The sequence below is a fragment of the Crocuta crocuta genome, unplaced genomic scaffold, assembly GCF_008692635.1.
Source record: "Crocuta crocuta isolate KB4526 unplaced genomic scaffold, BGI_CrCroc_1.0 scaffold25, whole genome shotgun sequence".
In the NCBI taxonomy this organism is placed as follows: Eukaryota; Metazoa; Chordata; class Mammalia; order Carnivora; family Hyaenidae; genus Crocuta; species Crocuta crocuta.
The window spans coordinates 12,899,801-12,908,491 of NW_027532015.1; the positions used below are offsets into that span (position 1 = coordinate 12,899,801).

General features: G+C 42.0%; 1 long non-coding RNA gene across 1 annotated transcript in view; it reads right to left on the bottom strand.

Moving 5' to 3' along the window:
• Positions 1-1,401: 1,401 nt before the first annotated feature.
• Positions 1,402-8,691, bottom strand: part of LOC144241497 (uncharacterized) — a 12,696-nt gene continuing 5,406 nt past the window's right edge. Inside the window, exon 3 of the long non-coding RNA XR_013338095.1 lies at positions 1,402-1,978. This is a non-coding gene — a long non-coding RNA (uncharacterized LOC144241497). The remainder of the gene's footprint in view (positions 1,979-8,691) is intronic.

Below are 8,691 nucleotides of genomic sequence, written 5' to 3' on the forward strand. Positions count from 1 at the left end.
GCCTGCCCTATCTTGCATCTCTTTGAGCAATGCTGGGCCGTCAAACATTTGGGTACTTGCAGTGCCCCAGGCACTGTGCGAGGCCCTGGACCCTGGGCACCCACAGATACTTAGGGATTATCTCCTCTGGCTGTGTCCCTCTCTCCCACCTTATGAGGCTGGTGGCGAAACATTTTATTAGACTGTCGATTTCTTTAGTTACACTTTAACATGAAGCTATCCTCTAGTTAGGTAAATTAAATCTTGATCTTTCCTCAGACTTCATTGTAATTTCATTTTGTAGAGGGCATACTTATGTATTGATTCTTAAATGATTTGGATAATTCTCAAGTGATGTCACTCTTTTTAAATTTTTAAATGTTTATTTATTTTTGAGAGAGAGAAAGACAGCATGAGCTGAAGAGGGGCAGAGAGAGAGGGAGACACAGAATCTGAAGCAGGCTCCAGGCTCTGAGCTGTCAGCACAGAGCCTGAGGTGGGGCTCGAACTCCTAAACTGCAAGGTCATGACCTGAGCTGAAGTCGGATGCTTAACCAACTGAGCTACCCAGGCGCCCCTAGTGATGTCACTTAAGAAAGTGACATCATTTGACATGATCTCAAATACAGGCTAGAGCCTGCTGTAATTTCTTATGTGCTGAATAAGTAGTATTGAACTATGTGATAGATTAAAAGTTACTTGAGACCTTTAGGTTTTTTTTCCCTCTTATTTTGAAATTTAACTTGCTGTTGGCTAAGCATTTTCTTATCAACTATAACCAATAAAGTGTTATGGAACTATATAGTAACTGGTATTTTTCTTCTATGTTCATTTTTTTCCCCTAGAAAAATCATCAGCAAAGTAAACTTTAGAAAATTCCTGGAACACATTTTGAGCGCGAGAGAGATTTGACGAAATTTAGCATTTTCTACTTCTTTGTTTTTTAGCCATTTGAAGTAACTGTCATTACTTATGTATGAGGTAAGGAGCTACACCTATGCTATTTTTGTAGTTATTCCTTTTGAGCTGTTAGATTTCAAGTTTTTCTATGAGCCATTCGTGGCCTCATACACTGTGGGAAGAGGAACGTGCCTAGTGATTGTGAACAGGTCATGTGCAGGGACTTGAGAATTTTGTTTTATAGGTGAGACAAGGTACTCAGTCCTTTCCTTGGAGACGGTGGTGTGAGTGAACCGTTTCCCTCCCTGCCAGCTCCCCGGGTCCTCATGACACGGTGCCACCCGGCCTTACCTGTCACCTCACTTGTCCACCAGCCACATCTGCTTCAAGACCTGGAAGGTCAGTGGCTACCTCTTTGCTGCTGCTGCTGCTGCTGCTGATGATGATGATGAAAATAACCTACTAATTACTGAGTGTGATGATGTCAGCGTTTTCTCATTTAATTTTCATAACAGCCTGGAGAAAGTCTCCGGTATCTCCAGTGTGCAGGGGTTTGAGCTTAGGGGTTGGGAAACCAAGGACATTCCCCACCTGGGTGCGTTTTGAGGTCACACTGTCCCCGTTCTCCCCATGTCTGAGGGGGACGACCGAGTGGCCGGGCTCGGGGTAGGGGTGGGGAGGTTGAGAGGGACATCTGTCTCTGTCTCCATTTGTGCTTCAGTCAACCCCCTCCAGGCTGCCGTCCGTGGAGAGGGTCCAGCGTGTATTTTGTAGAAGTACTTCATCCTTCTTTGAAGTTCTCTTTGAAGGCGTATCTCGGAGGAGTGTATTATAGAAACAAAAGTTCTCTTGACCCCACTATCCATATTTGACCCAGGGGAATGAGTGTTTCAACCAAAACTTCTGAATGTCTGAAGTGTCCTTTCGGGCTTTTGTTTTCTAAATTTCTTTTTATTAAGGTGAGTTTGTTATCTGAAGACGCGGACAGCTGAAGTAGTCTTTATCCAATTGGATTCCCCTTCTCTAAATAACCTTTTTTCTTGGGGACTTTGATGACTGGCAGGAGCTGGCAGTGTCTATGACTGTAAAAATTGTTGCGCTAAAGAGAAAAACATATAAAGATAAAGCCGTCTTTATATTCTGCTTGTTATGCTTTCATGAGTTCCAGAAAGGTTAAATTTGGTAGGTTTTTTAAGAAAACATTCTTAAGCAATGAGTGAAATGTTAATAGACACAATATATAGGAGGGACATAAAAGGCCATGCCCTTAAACAAATTTGCACGTCAAGTATAGAAATGTAGAGCTCATATTTTAGATCTATCCTGCTGTGAAATGTTCTTTTAATTACCCGAACAGGGCTGTCGGAAAAGGGTCAGGTAAATTGGTTTCTAAGAGGTACACGCCTGTGGTGCCTTTAGTTGAAGAGTGAGTGAAAAAGTTTTTCATATTGACCGTTTTATAAGAACTTTAAAATAATTTGGGCAGGGGCTCCTGGGAGTCAGTCAAGCGTCCAACTCTTAATTTTGGCTCAGGTCATGATCTCATGGTTCCAGAGATCAAGCCCCATGTCAGGTTCTGCACTGAGTGTAAAGAGTCTGCTTGGGATTCTCTCTCACTCTCTCTCTCTCTCTTAAAATAAACAAACTTAAAGAAAATGATTTGGGCAGTATAATACCATTTATGAAACTTAGACAAAACAGAACTATATCTTATTGATGAATACACTGAGACCCAGAAAAAGCGTGCAGTATGTGTTTGGGAATGATACAGGCCACACTGAGAATAATGGCTACAGTGGGAGACTGGGGACAGGAGGGAAATTTATCTCTAACATTTTAGTTTTTAAAAAACAGAAGTAAATATAGCAAAATGCTAACTATGAAATCTGTGCTGATTTCTCTTCCTTTCTTTGTGTTTAAAATAACTCTGAATGAAAATTAAACATTAGATAGTTACAGAATTTTCAGTGTGGGGAGGCCTGGCTGGCTCAGTCAGTAGAGCGAGTGATTCCTGATCTTGGGGTCATGAGTTCAAGCCACACATTGGGTGTAGAGATTACTTTAAAAAATAAAATCTTAAAAAAAAAATTTACAGTGTATGTTTGCTGTAATGTGTTTTTCCACATATTATGTAAAAAATAGAAAATCCAAAATAGTAAAGATTAAAACAACCTGTTATACTTCATTCTGCTTGTAATATCTACTGACAATATTTCAGTGTATCATCCTAGTCTCTGTGATATGCATTTGGTTTTATATCTATGATGTTTGTACATTTTCAGTGAGATTATGAGTAGTGATTTGAAGCTTATGTATTTACTTGATATTTTAGTGTAATTTTAGGTATTGAAGTTAGGTGTCAAAACTAGTGATTTCCAATTTTTAATATGCAGAAGACTCATCTGGGGAGCTTGTATAAATGTGGATTCTCGGGGCACCTGAGTGGCTCAGTCAATTAAGCATCCGACTTTGGCTCAGGTCATGATCTCACTGTTCATGGGTTTGAGCCCTGCATTGGGCTCTGTGCTGACAGCTCAGAAGCTCAGAGCCTGGAGCCTGCTTCAGATTCTTTGTCTCCCTCTTTCTCTGCCCCTCCCCAACTCATGCTCGCGCACTCTCTCTCTCTCTCTCAAAAATAAATAAACACTAAAAAATTAAAAATAAAGAAGTAAGTAAATAAATAAATAAATGTGGATTCTCAGGTCCCTCTTCAGAGGTGTGTACTAAAATAGACTCCAGGAATGTGCAATTTTGTGAACAATTTTATAAAATTTATTTATCTTGAAAGAGAGCGGGAGAGGGAGAGAGAGAGCAAGAGGGGAGGGGCAGTGAAAGGGACAGACCAAATCCCAAGCAGGCTCCATATCGTCAGCGCAGAGCCCCATGTGGAGCTGGAACTCACAAACTGAGATCATGACCTGAGCAGACATCATGAGTCAGATGCTTAACTGACTAACTGAGACACACAGGCACCCCAGGAATGTGCCTTTTTAACCCTCCTGGTCCCCTCACTCACCTGCCCCAAACCCACGGTGATTCTGATACAGGTGTCCTAAGGAACACAGTTTGGGAAACATTTGTGTGCACTGTCTCGGCTTGGGCAGCCTGTACAACTCTGAGCACAGTTTATACTTCCTTCTCTAATCCAGAGTCAGCAAACAATAGTCTGTGAACCAAATACAGACTACCACCTGTTTTTGTAAATAAAGTTTTATTGAAACCCAGCCACCCTGATTGGTTTGTGTATTGTCTGGCTGCTTATTTTTTGCCACGATGGCAGATCTAGTAGTTGCAACAGATTATAGAGCTGGCAAGGCCTAGAATATTTACCGTCTGGCTCTTTACAAAAATGTATGCCGACCCCTGCACGTAATCTAGCATTTTGTGCGGGAGAGTATCAAAGAAAGTACAGGAAAGAAACTGGAGTACATTTAACAGGAGAAAGTTGAATACGGTGCTGAAGGGCATGTAATTGACCAGTTTAATTTAACAAACATCTATTTCATCTTGCCGTATACCAGGCGCTGTGCACATGACAAAAGGCTTGGTTTTCCCAGTTTACCATCTTTAATGCCTCAGATGTAATAGGATAAGGACATCATCTCTCTTTATGCGGTGCTTTGCCAACACTTGGCAGGGTACCTAATAATCTAGTCCTTGCAGTTAGGAATGATGGCCTAGGAGTCTTCAGCCCTCCGTAACTTGCCCAGCAGGTGCCCTGATAAATGAGATTCAGAAATGTGCATCTCCTCCCCCCAACTTGTTCGGATGAGTGGAGTGTATTGCTGTGCCCCAACCACATTTGGCCAATGGAATGTTAGCAACTTTGATGCAGAAGACGCTTAGGGAGTTGAGTGTTGCTCTTTGGTGCCATTACCAAGAGAAAGATAAACTTGGACTGGCCTGCTGGTCTTAGGATGGAGGGGGTCAGGAGAGGCACCAAGGGACTACTGCTAAGGTGACTAATCATTCTGATATGCCTGGAACCGCCCCAGTTTTAAAACAAGTTCCATGTCCTGGAAAATCCCTGAGTCTTGAACACACCGGGGCAGCCGCCTTGGAGCAGAGCCTCCCCCAGCTGAGTCCAGCCTAGACTAGCTGAGCTCCAGACAACCCACAGACTGATGAGAAACCATGAATGAGTGTTGTCCTAAGCCACCGAGTTTTGGAGTGGTTTGTTCGGCAGCAGTAGTTACGTGATATAGTGCCCAATAAACACTTGCTTGTTTGAGCTGAGATAGCTCCTAGTTGAAGTTGTGAAGGGTGAGTGAAAGTTCAGCAAATGGAGGAGATGGCAAGTGTATCAGCAGATGGAGCATCATGAATCCAGCACCAGGCGCTTAGAGTACGGTGTGAGTGGGCGTGTGGGGGACAACTTTGAGGGGTGCACAACTGAGGGTGGGGCAGCCCATTCCTCAGAGCACTGCGGTAGCCCAGGTGCGAGACCTGAGGCTCAGACAGTCAGCAGGAAAGAAGGGAAGGCCAAGGTTTGGTTGTCCGGCAGACTTTCTTCAAATCTCAATTCTGTTACCTAATAACTTGGGGGATATTAGGCAAGTTACTTCATCACCTTTTTCTTCAGTGTCTGCATCTATAAAATATGTGTAATATATTTTGCACAGCGTTTTTGTCCGAGGAAAAAAACTAACAGGAAAGGGCATGTTGTTTTCATTCTAACTCCACACTTCCCTGTCAAGACGGCGGCAAACCATTTGGCTGCCTGAAAGCCAGTTGGACATTAGGACTATCTGTTCAGTGTTGTCAGAACTCTTCAGAGTTTGCTTTTCTTCACTGTTTTTTTTTTTACGGTTTTAAATTTTATTATTCATTTTCACTCGTTATGCCCCAGGGGAAAAGGGATTGATTATTTGCATTTGAGGAGAAGGAATACTCTGAAATAACTGAAGATTACTGATTATATTCATCTATGTATTGTCAATAATTTAAAAAGTGCTCTTCAAATTAACGCCACTTTGGCTAAAAAGTAGCACTTTTCATCACATCATGATCTACCTCACACAAAACTAAAAATATTTTCATCTGTGGGAGCAACAGGTACATGGAAAATCCTCCTCTCAGTTTTGCTGTGGACCTAAAACTGCTTTTAAAAAAATCTATAAAAAAAAGAGGACGAACTGAAGGTAATTTCCAAATTTTTAAAAAGTATATCTCCCCCCTGGCCCCCCAGATAATCTATAAAGGACTTTATAAGAATGCACTTAGGGTCCACCCAGATCATCCAGGATAATCTCTCAGGTCAAGATCTCTAATGTAATCATATCTGCACACTCCTTTTCCATATAAAGTAATATTTGTAGATGTTTCTCCTCCCATTACACTAAAAAAAAAAAAATCAAGGATTATAAGGGCTATTAATTTTCTGCCAAGCCACTGGTTTTTTGTTTTGTTTTGTTTTTTACCAAATTATCATGTTGGCCAAATTCAGTGGTATGTTGGAGCCAGGGTATACTGGCTTTGAAATCCAGTTCTGATATTTTTAGGATTTTAGCAGGCTGGTTGTGAAACCATTGGCAGCTTGAAATTGGCCATGATTGGGAGTGTTTACACCACAGAAATATTATAGATCAGGGCTTCCCACACCCCTCACCCAGGCAGCTGGCTTACCAAGACTCTATTGACTACCAAACCCCTTAATCACCAGGAAATTCATCTCAGAGTACTTCTCAGCCCTCAGAACCGTGTCAGGTCTCCAGAGGCATGGCCTAAGGCCCCTACTTGCTGCTTTCATTTTCCTTCTTGCATTATGGTAAAGATAACTGTGTGTATATCTTGTGTCCTAGAATATATCGTAAACTCCTGTAGGGCAGGGCTCTACCTTTTGTGCTTTAGAATCAGCCTGCCTGACTGATCTCCCAGAAGGAGACCAATAAATATTTGAACTGATCCCTTTATCTGGGTTCTTTCTCATCATTGGAGATACTAAAAAAAACTGATGTCTAGAGGGAATTGCACTAATCCTAAATATATATATTTGCATTTCTGTCTCCTTTGTTTGGCCACATGTTTTAATCGGGGTACAGGGTACCACCAGTATATGATTTGATGCCTATTTTGTTTACTCAAATTGTTAGAAGATTTGTTTGGTTCAGTGGAGTCACTGCAGGTATCGGCAGTATCTAACCCATGTGTAGTGTGGCATGGTAGTGTAATAAAGGATAGCTAAATTGATAAAATGGCTGTTGAAAAACCAGATGTATTCAGTGTTCCCCATAGGTTTTGCCGTAAACCCCTTGGAGGGTCACTTAAAGGTTGATTTAAAAATTTTCTTTGTCTTCAACAGGTACCAGGAAAAACTGATGTAAAAAAATTTCCACTGTCACAGAGCAACTCAATTCACACTGTAGAACACAGGAGGGCCGGGTCTGTCTGTGTGGATTAGCAGACAGGATGTGGGCTGCTTCACAGAGTTTGGCTCATTGTGATTGCCACAGATTCTGCGCCAGATCGTTAGATTCTGGAATTTTAGTGGATGAAAGCAGTGCAGATGTCCTAACAAAGTACGGAAAGCATAGAGCCTCGCAGTTTGATGGCCCTGTTTCTTATCAAAGTGAAGCGGTCTAACTCTATGACTAATAGAATTTTATTACCACCCTTTAATTCAGATTATATAGATTTTTGGTCAGATTATAAATTTTTACTTTTGCCTTTTGGAATTTAGTGATAAAGGAAAGATTGCTATAAAGCTCTAATTATCTCCTTCCCTGAAACATGTTAAGATCAAAAGAAAGAGGTACTTGGAAATGAATAGACGGGTTGTATTGCTCACTCTTTCAGCCAGCAGTCATTACTGCTGGCTGTGCGAAGGTAAGAGACACGGAGGTGGACAGATGAGATCCCTGTCCTTAGGGAGCAGTCCAGTCCAGTACTGAGCTAACTCAAGGCTGATCTGGGGACTGGCATCACGTGGGCCCTCGGAGGGCTTCAGAATTTCAGGCCTGACTCCATGCCTGAATCAGACTCTGTGTTTTAATAAAATCTTATGTGATTTATGTACATGATAAAGTTTGTGAAGAAAGGTTGAGTAGGGGGCGCTCCTGGGTGGCTCAGTCGGTTAAACGGCCAATTTGGCTCAGGTCATGATCTCACAGTTCGTGAGTTCAGCTGTCAGTGCCAAGGCCGTTTCGGATCCTCTGTCCCCCTCCTCTCTGCCCCTCACCTGCTCACTCTCTCTCAAAAATAAACATTAAAAAGAAAAAGATTGAGTAGGTAGAAAAAAAAATAATTACAGGGATCGCTGGAGAGACCATAGGAATAGCATGAAGTACAAAGCAGATCATGATTAAAATTCTTTTTTAATTTTTATAAATTTTTATTTATTGAAATTTTTAATTTTTTTAATTTTTGAGAGAGAGAGAGAGACAAAGTGAGGGAGAGGCAGAGAGAGAGACACAGAATCTGAAGCAGGCTCCAGGCTCTGAGCTGTCAGCACAGAGCCCGATGTGGGGCTCAAACTCACAAACTCTGAGATCATGACCTCAGCTGACATCGGACGCTTAACCAAGTGAGCCACCCAGGTGCCCCACCTCCCCAATTTTGTTTTTTAATTTGAAATTTTATTTTAGTCTCAGAGTTAAGTTTCTCCTTGTTCTTCTATGAGAAGAGTGTCAAAGTCCATACTTAGTTTTAGGGGACCTTTTCATCTGACCCCTTTGGATGGGGACCTTTCCTTGGTTAGGGCTGGGACAGAGCTCCATTCTTGGTCCTCAGCTGCTAATCAAACCTCTGACACTCCGTGGTACCCATCAGTCAGGGATGGCGTCCGTACGAGGCAGCCTTTATGCCCTTGCTGTG